Source organism: Lynx canadensis, chromosome D1 (genome assembly GCF_007474595.2).
Source record: "Lynx canadensis isolate LIC74 chromosome D1, mLynCan4.pri.v2, whole genome shotgun sequence".
NCBI lineage: Eukaryota > Metazoa > Chordata > Mammalia > Carnivora > Felidae > Lynx > Lynx canadensis.
The window spans coordinates 6,399,496-6,419,181 of NC_044312.2; the positions used below are offsets into that span (position 1 = coordinate 6,399,496).

At 41.8% G+C, this 19,686-nt stretch overlaps 1 protein-coding gene across 2 annotated transcripts in view; it reads right to left on the minus strand.

Annotated features, from left to right (window-relative positions):
- Positions 1 to 19,686, minus strand: part of SLC35F2 (solute carrier family 35 member F2) — a 101,647-nt gene that overhangs the window by 61,758 nt on the left and 20,203 nt on the right. For both annotated transcript variants that reach the window (XM_030333494.1, XM_030333495.1), the window contains one exon: positions 15,193 to 15,245. The gene's annotated coding sequence lies outside the window, so the exon portion shown is untranslated. The remainder of the gene's footprint in view (positions 1 to 15,192; positions 15,246 to 19,686) is intronic.

A 19,686-nucleotide genomic window follows, 5' to 3' on the forward strand; every position in this document is an offset into this window, starting at 1 on the left:
CCCCTCTGCCCTTCTCCCCAACTCATGCTCTTTCCCTTAAAAATAAAATAAATAAATAATGAAGTTATGGACAAAGTTCTATTTATTTTCTAAACAAAAAACTTTCCTCAAAAAGTAGCAATAGTAGTTGCTGGGGTGCCTGGGGGGCTCAGTCGGTTAAGCGTCTGGCTTCCGCTCAGGTCATGATCTCGCAGTTTGTGAGTTCGAGCCCCACATCGGGCTCTGTGCTGACAGCTCGGAGCCTGGAGCCTGCTTTGGATTCTACGTCTCCCTCTCTCTCCCCCTCCTCCTCTCACACACACTCTCTCTCTCTCTCTCTCTCAAAGATAAATAAACATTTTTAAAAATTTACAAAAAAAATTATATGAAAAAATAGTAGTATTGCTCTCAAATGAGCTCATCCCCTAACTGAAGATTATTGATCAGACTACATTATTTTGGTTTCAGGATTAAAATATATTGAGCGGATCTGTGGGCATCAATCCACAAGGTTTTGTCAAAGGAAATTTACTGGAAAAAAAATTATTTAGTGGTTGGGAAATTCTGCACACAATAGCCCTTGCTTCCTACAAGCACCAAAAAACAACTACCTCTTACTGAGTACCTACGGTGTGCCAGACGCTTCGTACACGTTTTCAGTTCTGTTCCAATTACCTATTGTATATGTCAAGTCACCCAAAATATCAGTGGCTTTAGACCATAATCATTCTGTTACCTCTCGTGGTTTCTGTGGGTCAGACATTTAAGAAGTTCGGGGCCAGGCGGCTCTTGCTTACGGCCTTTCATGCAGCTGCAGTCAGAAGGCAGCTGGAGCAGGAAGGTGGGGGTGTCGAGGGGTGGTGGGGCCGGAGCATGCAGGGACTGAGCAGACTCACTCTTCACTGAGTTCTGTGTCGCCTCCTGTCGTGGGCTGACCGGGCTTCCTCACAGCCTGGTAACTGTGAGGTAGTTAGTCTGCGTATATGGCAGGTGGTTCCTCCCCCCTCTAAGCTAGCGTCCCCAGAGAAAGAAAAAGCCAAAACGTTGTCAACGCCCTCGAGCCAAAGGCCACCAAGAATATACACGTAGTTAAACAAGCTGAGCTTATTACTCCTTGCAGCGAGGGAGAAAGGCCTCTGGGAGAACCACTGGCCGCCTCTGTAAGAGGATGTTAGAAGGAATAGGCTTGGGGCTTTGGTTGAATGATTTGAGGAAGGATGGAAGGAAGGAAGGATTTATTCTGGGTTGAATGCTGTCAGACTGGATGCAATTCTGATTGGTATCTCAATCAATAAATGTTGGGGCACCTGGATGGCTCAGTCGGTTAAGCATCCACCTCTTGATTTTGGCTCAGGTCATGATCTCACGGTTTGTGAGATCGAGCCCCACGTCAGGCTCTGTATTGGGCTCTGTGCTGGGTATGTGGAGCCTGCTTAAGATTCTCTCTCTCTGCCCCTTCCCCACTCAAAGGCAGCTGTTCATGCACTCATGCACACACACAGACTCTCTCTCTCTCTCTCTCTCTCTCTCTCAAAATAAATACACATTAAAAAAACTACATCTTACGTATAAAGAGGGCACAACAGGGTGGGGACAAAAATGTAGTTGGTAAAGAGGCAGCAGCCATTCATTTTGACCAAGAGAGAAGGGAGTTGGTGTTTTGTGGGTGGCACACTGATCCTGTTTTTTGCTTAGATAAAATTATGAACTGGCATTGCTCTGTCTCATTTTATCATGGTCTCAGAATAATCTTATCTTTGGACGGTACTCTGTGAGATTGTTTATGTCCAATAACAGAAAAAAATGGCCTAGCTATGAGTTCCAGGCCAGCTTCGAATGTTAAAGACTGCCTTTTTCTTTTCTTTTCTTTTCTTTTCTTTTCTTTTCTTTTCTTTTCTTTTCTTTTCTTTTCTTTTCTTTGTATCTCCTTTTATGGCCAAGCATCAAAAGTCACATGGGATCACCTTCATTATAATCACAAGGCCATCTAGGGGCACCTCAGTGGCTCAGTCAGTTAAGCATCAAACTTCAGTTCAGGTCATGATCTCACAGTTCATGAGTTCAAGTCCTACATTGGGCTCTGCACTCACAGTGTGGAGCCTGTTTGGGATTCTCTCTCTCTCTCTCTCTCTCTCTCTCTCTCTCTCTCTCATTCTGCCACTGTCCCACTCTCTCTCTCAAAATAAATATACTTTAAAACAAAATTTAAAAAAAAATCACAAGGCCATCTAGATGCAAGGGGAGGGAACACAGACCTGTTCTGGATCGAATGCTTGTGTCCCTCCAAAATTCGTATGTTGAAATCCAATCCCCAGTGTGATGGTATTTGGAGGTGGGGTCTTTGGGAGGTAACTTAGGTCATGAGAGTGGAGCCCTCGTAAACAGAGGCCATGCAGCTGGTTCCCTTTTTCTCTGCCACGTGAGGATACAGTGAGAAGTGAGCACCTATAGCCCAGAAGAGGGCTCTCACCGGAACCTGACATGTTGGCACCTGGGTCTCAGGCTAGCAGCTTACCAGCTTCCAGAACAGAGAAATAAGGGTTTGCTGTTTAAGGCACATGGTCTATGGTAATTTGTTAAAGCAGCTCGAATAGACTGAGACAACCCCCACCTCTCCACGGGAGATGTGTCACGGGGAAGCCTGAGGAGAGAGAGCTTGTGGGATGGGAGATTTTGCTGCAAACATCTTTGGAAAGTAGAGTCAGCCACAAATCCTTTCCAAAATGCTAGGTTTATTAGCTCTTATTAGCTTATTAGCACTATTTTTTCAGAATAGTAACCGACCCTGACATCAAGGTCACCAGGCTGCTTCTCCAATTTAACTGACAAGCACCGATGAGCCTCTTTCTCAATATCTTTTTCTCCTTCTTTGTAAAAATAACTACAAATAAACATATTTTTAATTCTCACCACATACAACATACTGAATAATAAAAGCTGTTATGTTCATATCCATATTATGATTCTCATCAATCAAAAACCATAAGACTGTAATTCTCAGTATATTACCCAAAGCAATCTACACATTTCATGCAATCCCTATCAAAATAACACCAGCATTTTTCACAGAACTAGAACAAACAATCCCAGAATTTGTATGGAACCACAAAGACCCTGAATAGCCAAAGAAATCCTGAAAAAGACAAGTTGGAGGCATCACAATTCCCCAGACTTCAAGCTATATTACAAAGCTGTGGTCATCAAGACAGTAGGGTACTGACACAAAAACAGACGCATATATCAATGGAACAGAATAGAAAACCCAGAAATGGACACACAACTATATGGTCAACTAATCATTAACAAAGCAGGAAAGAAAATCCAAAGGAAAAAAGACAGTCTCTTCAACAAAAGATGTTGGGAAAACTGGACAGCAGCATGCAGAAGAATGAAGCTGGACCACTTTCTTACACCAACACAAAAATAAATTCAAAATGGATGAAAGACCTAAATGTGAGTAAGGAAACCATCAAAATCCTACAGGAGAACACAGGCAGCAAGCTCTTTGACCTCGGCCACAGCAACTTCTTACTAGACACATCTCCAAAGGCAAGGGAAACATAAGCAAACATGAACTATTGGGACCCCATCAAGATAAAAAGCTTCTGCACAGTGACGGCAAAAGATCAACAAAACTGAAAGGCAGCCTATGGAATGGGTAGAGGTATTTGCAAATGACATATCTGATGAATGGCTAGTATCCAAAACCTATAAAGGGCTCATCAAACTCAACACCCAAAAAACAAATGATCCAGGTAGGAAATAGGCAGAAGACATGAATAGACACTTCCAAAGAAGACATCCAGATGGCCAACAGGCACATGAAAACATGCTCCACATCACTCATCATCAGAGAAATGCAAATCAAACCCACAATGAGATACCACCTCACACCTGTCAGAATGACTAAAATTAGCAACTCGGGCAACAACAGGTGTTGGCGAGGATGCATAGAAAGTGCAACCCTCTTACACTGTTGGTGGGAATGCAAACTGATGCAGCCACTCTGGAAAACAGTATGGAGGTTCCTCAAAAAGTTAAAAACAGAACCACCCTATGACCCAGCAATTGCACTACTAGATATTTACCTGAAGGATATAAAAACAAAAATTTGAAGGGGCACAGGCACCTCGATGTTTAAACCAGCATTATCAACAATAGCCAAGAGGTGCCTGGGTGGCTCAGGTGGTTAAGTGTCCAGCTCTTGATTGGACAGGATCTCACAGTTAGTGAGACTGAGCCCTGAATCGGGCTCCACACTGACAGCTTGGGATTCTCTCTCCCTCTCTCTCTGCCCCTCCCCCGTGCTCGCTCTCTCTCTCCATCTCAAAATAAATAAATAAACTTTTAAAAACAAACAAACAAAAGTAATAGCCAAACTACGGAAAGAGCCCAAATGTCCATTGGTTGATGAATGGATAAAAAGGATATATATCACATAATACTCAGGCATCAAAAAGAATGAAATCTTGACATTTGCAATGACGAGGATTGAACTAGAGTGCATTATGCTAAGCGAAATAAGTCCAGCAGAGAAAGGCAAATACCATATGATTTCACTCATATGTGGAAATTAAGAAACAAATCAGATGGACCACCTGGGTGGCTCAGTTGGTAAAATGCCCAGCTCTTGATTTCAGCTCAGGTCATGATACTGAGATTCACGAGACTGAACCCCAAACTCAATAGATTCTCTCTCTCTCTGCCCCTCCTCACCTGTAAACAAACAAACAAATACACATTTCTTACAAATCTTTGAATCAAGGGGCACCTGGGTGGCTCAGTCAGTTAAGTGTCCGACTTCGGCTCAGGTCATGATCTCACAGCTCGTGAGTTCAAGCCCCGCATCAGGCTCTGTGCTGACAGCTGAGGGCCTGCAGCCTGCTTCCGATTCAGTGTCTCCCTCGCTCTCTTCCCCTCCCCTGCTCACACTCTGTCTCTCATTCTCAAAATTAAAAAATAAACAACAACAAAAAATCTTTGAATCCTTGGGGTGCCTGACTGGCTCAGTTGGTGGAGCGTGCAACTCTTGATCTCAGGGTTTGTGGGTTCGAGCCCCACATTGGGTGTAGAGATTACTTAAAAAAATAAAAATAAAAATAAATAAAAATCTTTGAATCCAGAACCAATGTTTAAGGTAAAGTCATTTAATAAAATGTAAATGGGAACTTTTCAAATGTAATCTGTATTTAACTTCTTCTTAAAGCCCTTATATAAAAAAGCTTATTTTAATACAATGGAATATTATTCATCTATAACAAAGGAAATCCTGCCATTTGCAACAATATGGATGAACCTTGAGGGCATTGTGCTAAGTGAAATAAGTCAGAAAAAGACAAATATTGCCTACCTCAGTTGTATGTGGAATCTAAAAAAGGTGAACTCCTAAGAAACAGAGTAGAATGGTGGTTACCAGGGGCTTCAGGGTTAGGGAAACGGGGAGATGTTGGCCAGACTACAACTTTTTTTTTTTAATTTTTAAAAATTTTTTAACATTTATTTATTTTTGAGAGACAGAGAGACAGAGCATGAGCGGGGGAGGGGCAGAGAGAGGGAGACACAGAATCTGAAGCAGGCTCCAGGCTCTGAGCTGCCAGCACAGGGCCCGATGTGGGGCTCGAACTCATGAACTGTGAGATCAGAAACCTGAGCCAAAGTTGGACGCTTAACCGACTGAGCCACCCAGGTGCCCATCAGACTACTAACTTTCACTTATGAGATGAATAAGTTCTGGGGACCTAATGTACAGCATGGTGACAGCAGTTAACCATACTGAATTGTCAACTTGAAATCTGCTAAGACAACAGATCTTAAATGTTCTCACTCGCCCCCCCCCCCACACACAAAACAAAAAAGGAAATAACTATGCCAAGTGATGGATATGTTAACTAACCTTAATGTCATAATCACTTTACTATGTATGTGGACGTCAAATCATCATATCATACACCTTAAACTTACACAGTGTTATTTGTCAATTATACCTCAATAAAGCTGGAGGGGGAAAAACAGGAAAGATCCTGTTGGGGCACTTGGGTGGCTCAGCCGGTTAAGCATCCGACTTCAGCTCAGGTCATGATCTCACAGTCCGTGAGTTCGTGCCCCTCTGTGCTGACAGCTCGGAGCCTAGAGCCTGCTTCGGATTCTGTGTCTCCCTCTCGCTCTGCCCCTCCCCTGCTCACGCTCTGTCTCTCTCTGTCTCAAAAATAAATAAATAAATTTTTTAAAAAGATCCCGTTTCTAGCATCCTATTAAATATGTCTATTGCCACTATACTTGAGGCCCACAAAGACAAAGAGTGTCTTATTCGAGCTAAGCCTCCTTTATTTTCTCTTTCATAGGTGTTCTAAGAAGATTGCTGTCAAGCTATCTTCGATTTGAATGGCCGGGAGTACACAAGCTGCCCGAAACGAAAATGTCAGAATTATTTATCATTAAACAGAGTGAATCAATAATGCTGTGTGCTTAGACGGCAAGTTTGAAGAATTCACATTAAAACCATTATCTTATTATAGACAATATTGTAAATCAATCAACCAGGTATTGGTTGAATGCAAATTATGTGCACACCACAGTTCTCGATATGATCAGCATTATTCGAGACATGAAAACTACTTTTACCTTTTCTTCCGTGTTTCCTTCTTTCCTTCCACAAACATTTTTAGAACATCTGCTATAATCAGGGAGCCAGGTAGGAGGCAAGGGAAATGTAATAATAAATGACACTTGGTCTTGCCCTCAAATTGTCTAAAATTCAATACAGAAGATCTGTACACAACAGAGGACTTGATCATCTAGGCAAGGAGACGAGGCTTTGAAATAGGAGCATCTTTTCAGGATTATTTCTAAGTGTCAGCCAGCCCCTACGTCATGCCCTCTTTTCTACTCCATACCAAAAGATTTCTCTTCCCTTCACCTCTTCCAGGTGCTACTGCCCTTTTTCCTGAGATCACCCAACCTCTGAAATAAGGAGTTAAGGATTAACGAAAAGGAAACAGACGTGGAGTTGAACAACAGCAACAAAATCAAAAAAAGAAAGGGAAAATCATCTGGAGAAACTGAAAGTTTGTAATTACCCCTCGCTATTTCTTACTGTCTAGTTCCATGGTTTCAAATACGACCCATAGGCTGATGACTCCCAAACTCTTTATCTCCAGTGTGGGATTCCCCCGAGGTGCAATTCATACATACGACTATGTACTTGAGATTGCCACTAGGAAAGCTTTTTTTTTTTTTTTAATTTTTTTTTTTCAACGTTTATTTACCTTTGGGACAGAGAGAGACAGAGCATGAACGGGGGAGGGGCAGAGAGAGAGGGAGACACAGAATCGGAAACAGGCTCCAGGCTCCGAGCCATCAGCCCAGAGCCTGACGCGGGGCTGGAACTCACGGACCACGAGATCGTGACCTGGCTGAAGTCGGACGCTTAACCGACCGAGCCACCCAGGTGCCCCATGCCACTAGGAAAGCTTAAAGACTTCTAGAACACGGCCCAGACAAAACCCTTCTTTCCCCGTTTCCTGTTTTCTTTGCCATGCACTCCTATCCCAGTATTTAGCACCTCAATGTATCAGTTCTCAAGCTGAGAAATTGAGGGGTCATACTTGATTCCTCCTTTTCTCTCATCCTCCTCATGCAATCCAAGAGCAAATCTTTTACTTCCACTTCCAAAAAACATCTTGAACTCACTCACTCTTCTCTGTCTCCACCACCGTAGGATGGACTACCAAAATCTCCAGCCTAGACCACGGCGCTAGACTCCTCTATCATTTTACATATTCTGTTCTTGTCTCTGTACAATCGTTACTCAAAATGCCTATGAAATTAGGTCACTGTCCTGCTTATAAGCCTTCACTGCTGCCTGTTTTATTCAGAATAAAATTTAGGTTTCGTGCTCTGGTTCACAATGCACCTGCACACGTCTTCAACTTGCACCAGAATGTGCTTTCTATTCCTCTAACTCCAAATTGGTCTCGTTTGCTCTGCCTAGAATAATCTGCCTCTAGATTATTAGACCATAATCTCAGCGTGGTGTCAGGTCCAGTGTGACCTAGAGTAGAATTCCCTGAGGTAAATTAATCCACTGTCTCCCAGTCTCTTATCAAATTTAACGGGTACATTTTTTTAAAGTTTATTTATTTATTGTGAGAGAGTCAGAGACAGCACGAGTGAGGGAGGGGCAAAGAGAGGGAGCGAGAGAGAATCCCAAACAGGCTCCAAGCTGTCAGCGCAGAACCTGATGCGGGGCTCCATCCCATGAAACTGTGAGATCATGACCTGAATTGAAACCAAGAGTTGGACACTTAACGGACTGAGCCACCAGGCGCCCTGGGGTACTTTTTTTTTTTTTATCATAGAAATGTTTATGACTAAATTGTGTTCTCCAATGTATCCTGCCAAGCAGAACCAAGGGTGCAGGGCCACCACCCTGGTAAACCAGAAGGCAAGACCACCCTGGTTGGAACCAATGACAGAGCCTCAAGTCAAAGAGCATTATTCTCGAGGCTTAAAATCGGATGGATTTGCCATGCTAGTGTTCTGACTTACTTGGGACCAGTGACCCCTTTCTTATTTCTGATTTCTCCCTTTTGGAATGGGTATGTCTGTCCTATGCCTGTCCCACCACTGTATTTGGGAAGTAGATAATTTATCTCATCGCACAGATTCACAGCTGAAGACGAATTTTGCCTCAGGGTGAGCCATACCCTGAATCTCACCCATTCTTGAGTAAGATGAAATTTAGATGAGATTGTAGACTCAAAATTCAGGCTGGAAAGGGTTAAGACTTCTGAAGCTAGGGTAAATATATATTGCATGTGAGAAGGAATGCCAGAGGGCAGGGTGTTTTGGGCTGAATTGTCTCCCACCAAAATGCATATGCTAAAGTCCTAACTCCCTAAACCCCAGGACATGACAGTATTTGGAGGTCAGATCATTCAAAACGAAATTAAATAAAATGATGTCATTAGGATAGGCTAATCCAGTACGACTGGTGTCCTTAAAGAAGAGATTAGGACGCAGACAGTTACAGAGGGAAGACCATGTGAGGATACAGGGAGAAGACGGCCATCTACAAGCCAAGTAGAGATGCCTAAGAAACCAAACCTGCTGATGTCTTGATCCTGGACTGCTGGCCTCTAAAACTAAGAAAACGCATTTCTGTTGTTTATGCCCCCTAGTGTGTGGTACTTTGTTATGGCAGCCCTAGCAAACTAATTCAGAAAGTATCTGAAATAGGCTTGTTTATTTAATTACTAATTAAAGAATGCCCCGAAGAATGCCCTGCTCTTCTAGTAGGAACAGCTCCAAGTGCCTCAATAATCAGGGTAGAGCTCAAAAAATGAGGCTAACCCATAAGGCATTCAAGTAAGTTTCTCCAAAAAGATTTCTTTTTATTTTGTCATATACATCTTCCCCAAATCTTATTTATTTAAAAAAAAATTTTAATGTTTATTTACTTTGAGAAAGAGAGACAGAACGGGAAGAGGGGAGAGGCAGAGAGAGAGGGAGATACAGAATCTGAAGCAGGCTCCAGGCTCCGAGCTGTCAGCACAGAGCCCGACTCGGGGCTCAAACTCACAAACTGTGAGATTGACTGAGCCACCCAAGCACCCTCATCTTCCACAAATTTTAATGTATTAATCTCAGTGCCCCTCTCACTACCTATTTTGTTTGATTTCTACTTCACTAATTTTTGTTTCAATCTATATCATTTCCTTCCTGCTACATTATTTGGGGTTTTCCTTCATTTTTCCTAACTCCTTAAATTGTATGCTCAAGTGCATTAATTTTGAGCTGCATCTCACAACTTGATGATAGTTTTGCTATCATTCACTCGGATTTTCCAATTTCCATTATGATTTCTTCTTTGACTATGAGTTTAAGACATCCCATCATTTCCAAGCATAAGACATTTCAGTTCTTTTCCTGCAATTTATTTCAAACTTAATTGCATAACGTACCCTATATGAAACCAATACTTTGAAATTTGCCAAAACTAACTTTGAGACCTAGTAAATAGTCAATTTTCATTAATGTTTCATGTGTGTTTAATGTTTTATTTTTTTTATTTTTGAGAGAGAGAGAGAGACAGAGCATGAGCAGGGGAGGGGCAGAGAGAGGGAAGACACAGAATCTGAAGCAGGCTCCAGGCTCTGAGTTGTCAGCACAGAGCCCGACGCGGGACTCAAACTCACGGAGTGTGAGATCATGACCTGAGCCGAAATCAGACACCCAACCGACTGAGGCACCCAGGCACCCCTGTTTCATGTGTGTTTAAAATGTGTATTCTCGGGGCGCCTGGGTGGCGCAGTCGGTTAAGCGTCCGACTTCAGCCAGGTCACGATCTCGCGGTCCGGGAGTTCGAGCCCCGCGTCGGGCTCTGGGCTGACGGCTCAGAGCCTGGAGCCTGCTTCCGATTCTGTGTCTCCCTCTCTCTCTGCCCCTCCCCCGTTCATGCTCTGTCTCTCTCTGTCCCAAAAATAAAATAAAACGTTGAAAAAAAAAAATTTAAAATGTGTATTCTCTAATGTTCTAACCTGTTAGATCAAGCTTAATAATGGTGCTCTTCAAATATTCCGTCTCCTGCTAATTTTTTGTCGGTTTGATATATCAGTCATTGAAACTTGCTAAATTTGCTAAACCAGTGATTCTCAAAATATGGTTCCCAAACCAGAAACAGCAGCAGCATGTGAGAACTTATTAGAGGTGGAAATTCTCAGATTCTATGCCCAACCTATTGAATCAGAAGCCCCGGAGATGGGCCCAGCAATCTGCTTTAACAAGACTTCCACAGGTTCTGAGGCATACTAAAGTTTGAGAACCAATGCGTTAAACGATGCCTCTCGAATGGGGGCTTTGTCAGTTTCTCCTTGCAGATTTGTCAATATTTGATTCATATGTTTTCAATTGTTGTTAATAGGCATGTAGTAGCATTAAATTGTTATATATCTCTAGTGAATCAAAGGTTTTATCATTATGAAAGAACACTAGTTATCTGTAGTAAACAGATAACTTTTTGTGTTAAAGTCAATTTTTCCTGCTACTAATATGGCTTTTCCAAGTTCCTTTCAGTTAGTGTTGTCCTAGGGTATTTTGTTTTCCCACTTTGTCTTTCAATAATATGTCCGTATAACAATGATTTGTATACATCTCTTGAAATAGCATATAGCTGGATTTCGTTTTGTTTTTCAATCTGATCATCTTTGTCTTTTCATCAGAGTTTAATATATTTACACAAGGAATGATTAATGGAATATTCAGATTTATTTATACCAAATTACTATGTGTTTTCAACTTGTCTCACTCAATGGTACTTTTTTTCCCTCTTTCTTGCCTCCTTTTGTAAATTATAGAACTATGTCTATTCCTTTATGGTTGCCCTAGCTATTCTAACGTGCAAACTTAACAAAGTTTGAAATTATCAGTGTTAATCCTGTTTCTAAACAATACAAGAATCTTAGAATACTTCAATAATTTCTCCAATTTATATGCTATTGTCTAGTAATTTAATTCTAACTTGCTTTTTCTTCCCTACAAGGTAGATAAATTTATTAATGTTTTATACAGTCATTGATTGTTTAGACATACTTAGGACCAGATTAATGGGTGTGTGGCCTGTGAAGTCCCATACTGGTCCCTGCTCTGAAGGGCCCCATGCTTGACTTAATACTCTGCTGACGCCATTTGAATTCTTAATAATTTTTTAACAAGGGGCCCTGCATTTTCAGGGCTCTGCACTGAGACCCAAAAACTATGTACCCAAATCTTCCATCAAGAAATTCTTTTAGAGGGTGACTTATTTTTCTTGTATTTATTTATTTTGAGTGAGTGAGTGTGTGTGTGTGTGTGTGTGTGTGCAAATGGGAGAGGGGTAGACAGAGGGGGAGACAGACTCCCAAGCAGGCTCTGCACTGTCAGCACAGAGCCCAATGCGGGGCTGGAACTCACAAACCACGAGATCATGACCTGAGCTGAAGTCAGACACTTAACCAAATGAGGCACTGGGGTGCCCCTAGATAGTGCCTTTTGATGGTAAAGTCTCTCTTTTTTGATTGTGTAAAAATATCTTAATTGTACCTTCTTTGCTTTTAAATTGGTTTTGAGGGTATAGAACTTTAGATTGACTAATACCTTATCTTGCCACTTTGAATGTATTTTTCCTGTTTACGCTGTTGCGACTGAAAGTCAACCAACTATCCAATTACCTCTTCTTTGTAGGTGACCTGACTCTTTCTCTGTGACTTTTTACTGCCTTCTCTTTTGGGGGGTTGTATATTTCACTAAGATGTGTCTCGATGTTGATATGTTGCTTGGGATTTGTTTGGCTTTGTTGGGCTTCCCAGACTTTAAGATATCTTTTAATAATTAGGGAAATATTCAGCCATTAGATTCATATTGCCCTTTCCCTGGTCTCTCTACTATCTTCTTCAGGGACTCCTTTTAGACATAGATCAGACACCCTTATTCTCTCCTCCACATTCCTCAGTTCCTTTCATATTTTCCATTATTTTTCTCTCGGAATTTGTTCTGGATAATGATTTCAAGTCTACCTTCAATAATGTTAATTCTTTTTTTAATTGTGTCTAATGGTGATTAAACCAATTTTGAGATTTTCTTTTCAGTTATTTCTAGAGGTTATTTTGCAAATCTACTTGTTTTGTACTCATATTTGTAAGCTTTACTTTTATTTTTTTTCACTTTTATTTCTTTAAACAAAGTTATTTTATATTCTGTGTTAAAAATTCCAAAAGCTGAAAATTTTATAGGCCTATTTATACTGTTCATTAATTCTCTTTTCTCACTGAGGAGGCATTATTTCTCTTGAACTGTTCTCTTTTTTTTAAGTTTTTTGATGTTTATTTGTTTTTGAGAGATAGAGACAGCAGACAGACAGAGTGTGAGCGGAGAAGGGGCAGAAAGAGAGGGAGACACAGAATCTTAAGCAGGCTCCAGGCTTTGAGCTGTCAGCACAGACCCCAACTTGGGGCTCGAACTCATGAACCATGAGATCATGACCTGAGCCAAAGTCGGATGCTCAACTGACTGAGCTACCCAGGCACCCCTGAACTGTTCTTTTCTCTGAAATATTACCTACGAATATGTTGACATCTACATTGGAGCTGACTTCTCTCAAAGATGAGTTAATTCTATCCGGGGGAGCTACCACACTGGGACCACTTTATTTGTTTGTTTGTTTTTAAGTAGGCTCCAGGCTCAGTGCAGAGCCCAATGCTAGACCTGAACTCACGACCCTGAGTTCAAGACCTGAGCTGAGATCAAGAGTCGGACACTTAACCAACTGAGCCACCCAGGTACCCCCAAATTGGGACTACTTTATTTTTTTAATGTTTATGTATTTATTTTGAGAGAGAGAGAGACAGTGTGTGTGAGCAGACGAGGGGCAGAGAGGAGGGAGTGGAGAGAGAGAGAGAGAGAGAGAATCCCAAGCAGGCTCCACGTTGTCAGGAGAGGCCCAACTCAGGGCTCGAGCTCACAACCGTGAGCCAAGTTCCAGTTGGACACTTAACTAAATGAGCCCCCCGGGCACCCCTGGGACTATGTTAATTATATCCTATACTGGAGGGAATTTTTTGAAACACACAGTATGAGTTAGAACCACATAACTCATAAGGGCCAGCTTGTTCAAAGAATATTTTCTCAACTTCAGAACAGAACAGTCTTCTCTGATCTCTTCTGCAGAATGGAGTTTATTTTTCATTTACCCTTATACTTCAAGTATAGTTCTCTGAGCCTCCAGCTTCATTGAGAAGGTTTATTACTAGGCCCCTCACCTTAAGCATGCCTTGAACTTTAAATATTTATACTTAAATCTTCAGGGTTTAGCAGGAACCTTCCAGGCAAAAATGGACTTTAGCATATTCCTAGTTCCCAGGATCTCTGCGTCTCCCTCAAAACTACCAGTCCTGCAATGGATTTCAAATGAGTTTATATTCTTTATGTTTTATCTGTTTAGTTTATAGGGTCATTCAGAGTATCTAATTGACAAAACTGCCTGAAATGGAACTCTGCATCTACTTAATCTATAACATAAAATTTTGAACCATGAAGATATTTTAAGAAGAAGAAAATACACAAACTAGCAACAGACTTGGAGAAGATATTTACAATCCATATATCTGACAAAGAACTCATACCCACAATACATAACTACAAATGAAGAAAAAGACAACCTAAGTAAAAAATAGGCAAAATATATTTACATGCACTTCACAAGATAGGATATCCAAATGGTCACCAAGGAAATGCAATAACATTCCACTACATAACAGAAGGGCTACTTTTGGGGGGCACCTGGGTGGCTCGGTCAATTAAGTGTCAGACTTTGGCTCAGGTCACGATCTCACGGTTCACAAGTTTGAGCCCCACATCGGGCTCTGTGCTAACAGCTCAGAGTCTGGAGCCTGCTTGAGATTCTGTGTCTTTCTCTCTGCCCCTCCCCTACTCACGCTCTGACTCTATCTCAAAAGGAAGTAAACATTGAAAAAAAAAGAAGTGCTAATTTTTTTAAATGACAATACCAAATATTGATGAGGATGCAGAATTTCTGTTACTGTTATAGACTTCTGGTGAGAACGTAAAAAATACAATCACTTCATTAAACTGTAGACCTGCTAAGGCTGCACATACGCTTCCCCAAGACCCTGCAATCCCGCTCTGGGTGTATACCAAAAAGAAAATACGTATTTGCATAAACGAGATATACAAGAATGCTCATAGCATCTTTATCAATATTACCCCCGTGATGTTGTGACATAATAAGAAATACATATTTGGTCCCTGCTCCTGGCATAGAGCTCCTAAAACCCTTGGGATTTCCTGAGGGAGAGGGGTAAGAGAAGCATCTTCTGTTATGCATAATAAGCCCCTTTGAACCATATCTGAGTTTATGCCAATGTGATGAGTCTTCGAGATTGGGGTCTGGTCACCGAGAAAACCAGCCATGTGATTAGGACGGTGGGACTTTTAGCTCCACCCCCCTGACCTCCAGGAAGGAGAGAGGTTTCTCTCTCTCTCTGAGCTAGAATTCAGTTCATTGTGAACCACCGGTGATTTATCAACTGCACCTCCATAATGGAACCTCCATAAAAACATTAACCGATACGGTTCAGAGAGCTCTGGGTTGATGAACACAGGAAGTGCTGGAGGGTAGTGTTCCCAAGAGAGAGCATGGAGGCTCTGTTACCTACTTACCCCCCACATCTTGTCTATGCATCTCCTCCTTTGGACTGTTCCTGAGTCTTATCCTGTAAAATAAGTAGATAAGTAGGTAACAATATAAATAAATAAATAAATAAATAAATAAATAAATAGGTAAGTAACCTATTTTCCTGAGCTCTGTGAGTCCTTTAAGCAAATTATCAAACCTGAGAAGGAGGTCAGGGGAGCCCTCTGACTTGCTAGCTGGCTGGTCAGAAGCACGGGGGGCCCAGGTTTGCAACTGGCATCTCAAGTAGAGGCAGTCATGTAAGGCTGAGCCTTTAACCTGTGGGGTCTGTAGTAATAATGCCAGGTACTTAGTTACAGAACTGAGTTGAGTTGTAGGACACCCAGTTGGCACCCAGAGGGTGGGAGAATTGGTTGTTGGTGTGAAAAATCTGCACACTTGGTGTCAGAAGAGTTCTGTGGGCAAAATCAGGTTTTAGTGAGCCCCAAACTCAAAAGTACCTGAATGTTTATCGGCAGTAGGACAGATAAATTTCCACAATGGAATACTATAATGTGTTGGGAAAAACACCAAGTACTGATATGTGAAACATGGGATGGTGACTCTACAGACATATATTGAGTGAAAAAAGTCAGAACTACTCTGTGCTTCCATTTATATGAGTTTCAAGAAGCTCAAGAAGGTAAAACTAATCTGTTATGTTTACTTATTTATTTTGAGAGAGAGAGAGAGAGCATGAGTGAGGGAGTGGGCAGAGCAAGAGGGAGAGAGAGAATCCCAAGCAGGCTCTGCACCAACGCAGGGCTCCACTCACGACCTGTGAGATCATGACCTGAGCTAAAATCAAGAGTTGGATGCTTCATGGACTGAGCCACCCAGCTGCCCAAAACTAATCCATTACGATAGGAATCAGAATAGTGGTTACTTTTGGTGTTAAGGTTTGAATTGTGTTTCCCAAAAAGGTATATGGAAATCCTAATTCCTGTACCTGTGAATGTGACCTTACTGGAAATGGGATCTTTGAAGATGTGATAAGTAGGTTGAAGTCATACAGAACTGGGCTGGGTCCTAACTCAATGACCAACATCCCTTATGAGGGCAATGTGGACACAGAGACAGACGGATATAGATGGAGAAGGCCGTGTGATGAGGAAGGTGAGATCAGAGTAACAGCTGCAGAACAAGGAGCTCCCAGGATTGCTGGAAACCACCAGAAGCAAGAGAGAGTCTAGAACAGATTCCCCCCAAGGGGCGCCTGGGTGGCTCTGTCAGTTGAGCATCCAACATCTGCTCAGGTCATGATCCCATGGTTTGTGGGTTCGAGCCCCATATTGGATTCTGGGCAGATAGCTCAGAGCCTGGAGCCTGCTTCAGATTCTGGGTCTCTCTTTCTCTCTGCCCCTCCCTGGCTTGAGCTCTGTCTCTCTCTTAAAAATAAATAAACATAAAAAAAAAAAAAACAATGCCTTATAAACATAAAAGGATATAAATCAGGGAATTGGAATCAGGTGCTTACAAAAAATGTTTGGAATGCCTGGAGAAGCAGACTCTAGCCTGATGTCCAGGGGTGACTTCTAGGAAGAACACAGAACTAGCCCAGCAGAGGAGCCACACCTTGGCTACAGCCAGGGAAGTGGAAACACAGGCTGCCTCTAGAACATACTATGGGTCAGGAAGTCACTGGTGCTGCACATGGTCCTTGTGAGCTCTTGTGTGCCTGTCAGAGACCCCACGCCTGGCCTCCTGCTATCTGCACAGCTAGAAATTGGACACTGAGAAAAAAACACCCCTGTGACTCTAGGAGCTGGTAGAAAATACTGGAAGTGACAGGCAGATGGCCTTGACCTCACTTCCACCTTTAATTCATAACAAATGTATCTAATTCGTGGAAAGTATCCCAACAGTTGGTAACTTTTCAGACTCTGCAGTATAGGAAGGCAGAGTAGGGAGACTTGGGAATGGAGGCTAAATTATGAATTATGTCCCCCATAATTCAGACCTTTGGCTACTCAACCTTTATGGACATTTGTACCCATACTTAAACTTTTTTTTTTAATTTTTAAATTTTTAATGTTTGTTTATTTTTGAGAGAGAGACAATGAGCAGGGGAGGGGCAGAGAGGGAGACATAATCCAAAGCGGGCTCCAGGCTCCGAGCTGTCAGCACAGATTCCTACATGGGGCTTGAACCCACGAACCGCAAGATCATCACCTGAGCTGAGGATGCTCAACCGACTGAGCCACCCAGGCACCTCCATATTTAAAGTTCTAAACAATGGCGAGAGCAAAACACCCTGTTCCTGCCTCATGCAATGTAGTTACCTTCAGACATGCACGGTCTCTCACAAGAAGGGTAAATGCAAATTCCAAAGAATCATTGCCTCCACCTCTGGGTAGTGTTCGCTCCTCTTCTCATTCAGTCCAGAGAACCATGTTCTGTAACAGGTGGACTAAACTATCAAGTTAACCACCAACACACCCATACACCAACACACCCATACAAATACAAGGGAAAAGGAAGAGGAAAAACATAAAGGAAATTGGTTCAAGTATATGCATATTAGCCCAAGACGGGGGCTTGATGCACCTGTTTGTTTGGGAGGTGACCTCCCAGAGGAAGGGTGAAGATTGGGATGCGATAGGAAAGGGGAAAGAGAGCAGAACTGGTTGTGGGGCCGGTTATCACGTGGGCAACAGCTGCCGATCCCACTGGGACTTCTGTGAGGAACAGATTCAATGCAACTCCGAGTTGTCCCCTCTCAAGGACGGAGGTGGGAATCTATCCACCTCTAATCCCTGATGGCAGAGAGTTGCCCCTGGGCACTAACTCTTCTCCATGTAGGGAACCCCATGCATGGCTTCAGCAAACTTTCCTGATGTCAGAGAAAGCCCTGAGCAGGAAAACAGAAACACTAAAGGACACATTTATTTATTGTTGTTTATTTCCTGAGGAGTCCTGCCTGCATTGGGAAGCTAGTTTTCCATGAACTTTTCTGGCTTGGCACGTAAGAGGCAAACCAAAAGGTTCCCAAGATTCCAGAAAAACTCTTTGTCCCCTTGTATAGCAGGAGACCTATTTCTCCTGGATGGTCAAGATCAATCATCCCAATGAGTATAGTGACCCTCTATTTGCCAATAGTGAGCACCTGGCCACTGGACTGTTGTTGCAGAAAGAACCCCACGTCATCACTACCCATGCTGAACAGCAGAAGAAACAGATGGCTTCTGCCTCACCTCTACCTCTCAAATCTTGACCACAGACATCTTGTAACAGCCTAGCTACTGTCAATTCTTTTAATGTACTTATCAGTTAGAGATGCTTTCTGAAATATTTACAAAGATATGATTCCATCTCACTAGTAAGTGGAATATTTATATCTGTGACATACAATGTCTCTCTATCTTGGATAGTGCGGAAGGTTGTAAGTTTCTGGGTAATTTACGAGCACTGGGATTATAAACACTAAGCTCAGTGTTTATTAGCAATACAAGTCTTAAAGTGGATACTCCTGTGGGTGGTACCCACTGCAGGAGTTACATAATTAATGCACTGATTCTTCCTGGTCTTGCTTTCAAAGCCAACAAATTTGGGGGGTGCCCTCTTTACACTAATCTCATTCTAAGTGATTTTATTGAAAACGTCAAAGGAAAATAATTAAGGGGCAAAATGAATAGGTCCATTACATGGAGTTACTCCACATAAAATCTACACTGTAGATTATTGCATTATTATTCAAATACTGATGTGCTTTTGAAAAATTTCCAAGCAGAAGTAGAAAGAGAAGAGGTTGGGACAGTTAGGATGTAATGGAACATCATTGAAAAGTGCTGCTGTTAAAAAGTAAGTAGGTAAGCACTTGAGAAATTTGGGCATATACCATTGAGCACATAAAAATGATATTTTAAGCTCAAGAATGAACTAAAAGTCTTATTGAACTGCTGACAGTTTTTGAAAAGTATTGAAAAACTATATGGCAGCACAAAGAATAGAAAGGGTAAGTATAGTGCCATCCTGTATTAGTTGCAGAAACAGTGTCCCCTAACGTCTCTTAAAATTATCCTCATAGGCCCAACCCACTTGTCAGCAAAAATTAAATGGCAGGGTTATTGCGATATTTACTGAGATGCTGCCTACTTTTACAAAACACTCTTCAAAACATTTACTAATGTGTTGTTATAAATAATTAAAATCAAATGAATTCAGAATTGCTAAATAATTTAAACACTTGTCAAAATAAATCACCTAAGACTATTCTGAGGTTTGATATATTTGATTTTCATGCTTTGATTTACTTGTTTCCCCATTAAATCAGATAAAATAAAACAAAGAAGAGTTAAACTTTCAACTCATATATGCCAAATAACAGTGCCTGTACCGTCCTGAAAAACGCGTTTGTTGGAAAAGAAACTTAAATGCATTAACGAAAGAAACTGATAAAATTTGAAATTTGGGTGGATTTTCCATAAGTCACACGTGCTCTAAATTCAAATCACAGTACTGTCTTCCCACAAGTACTGTCG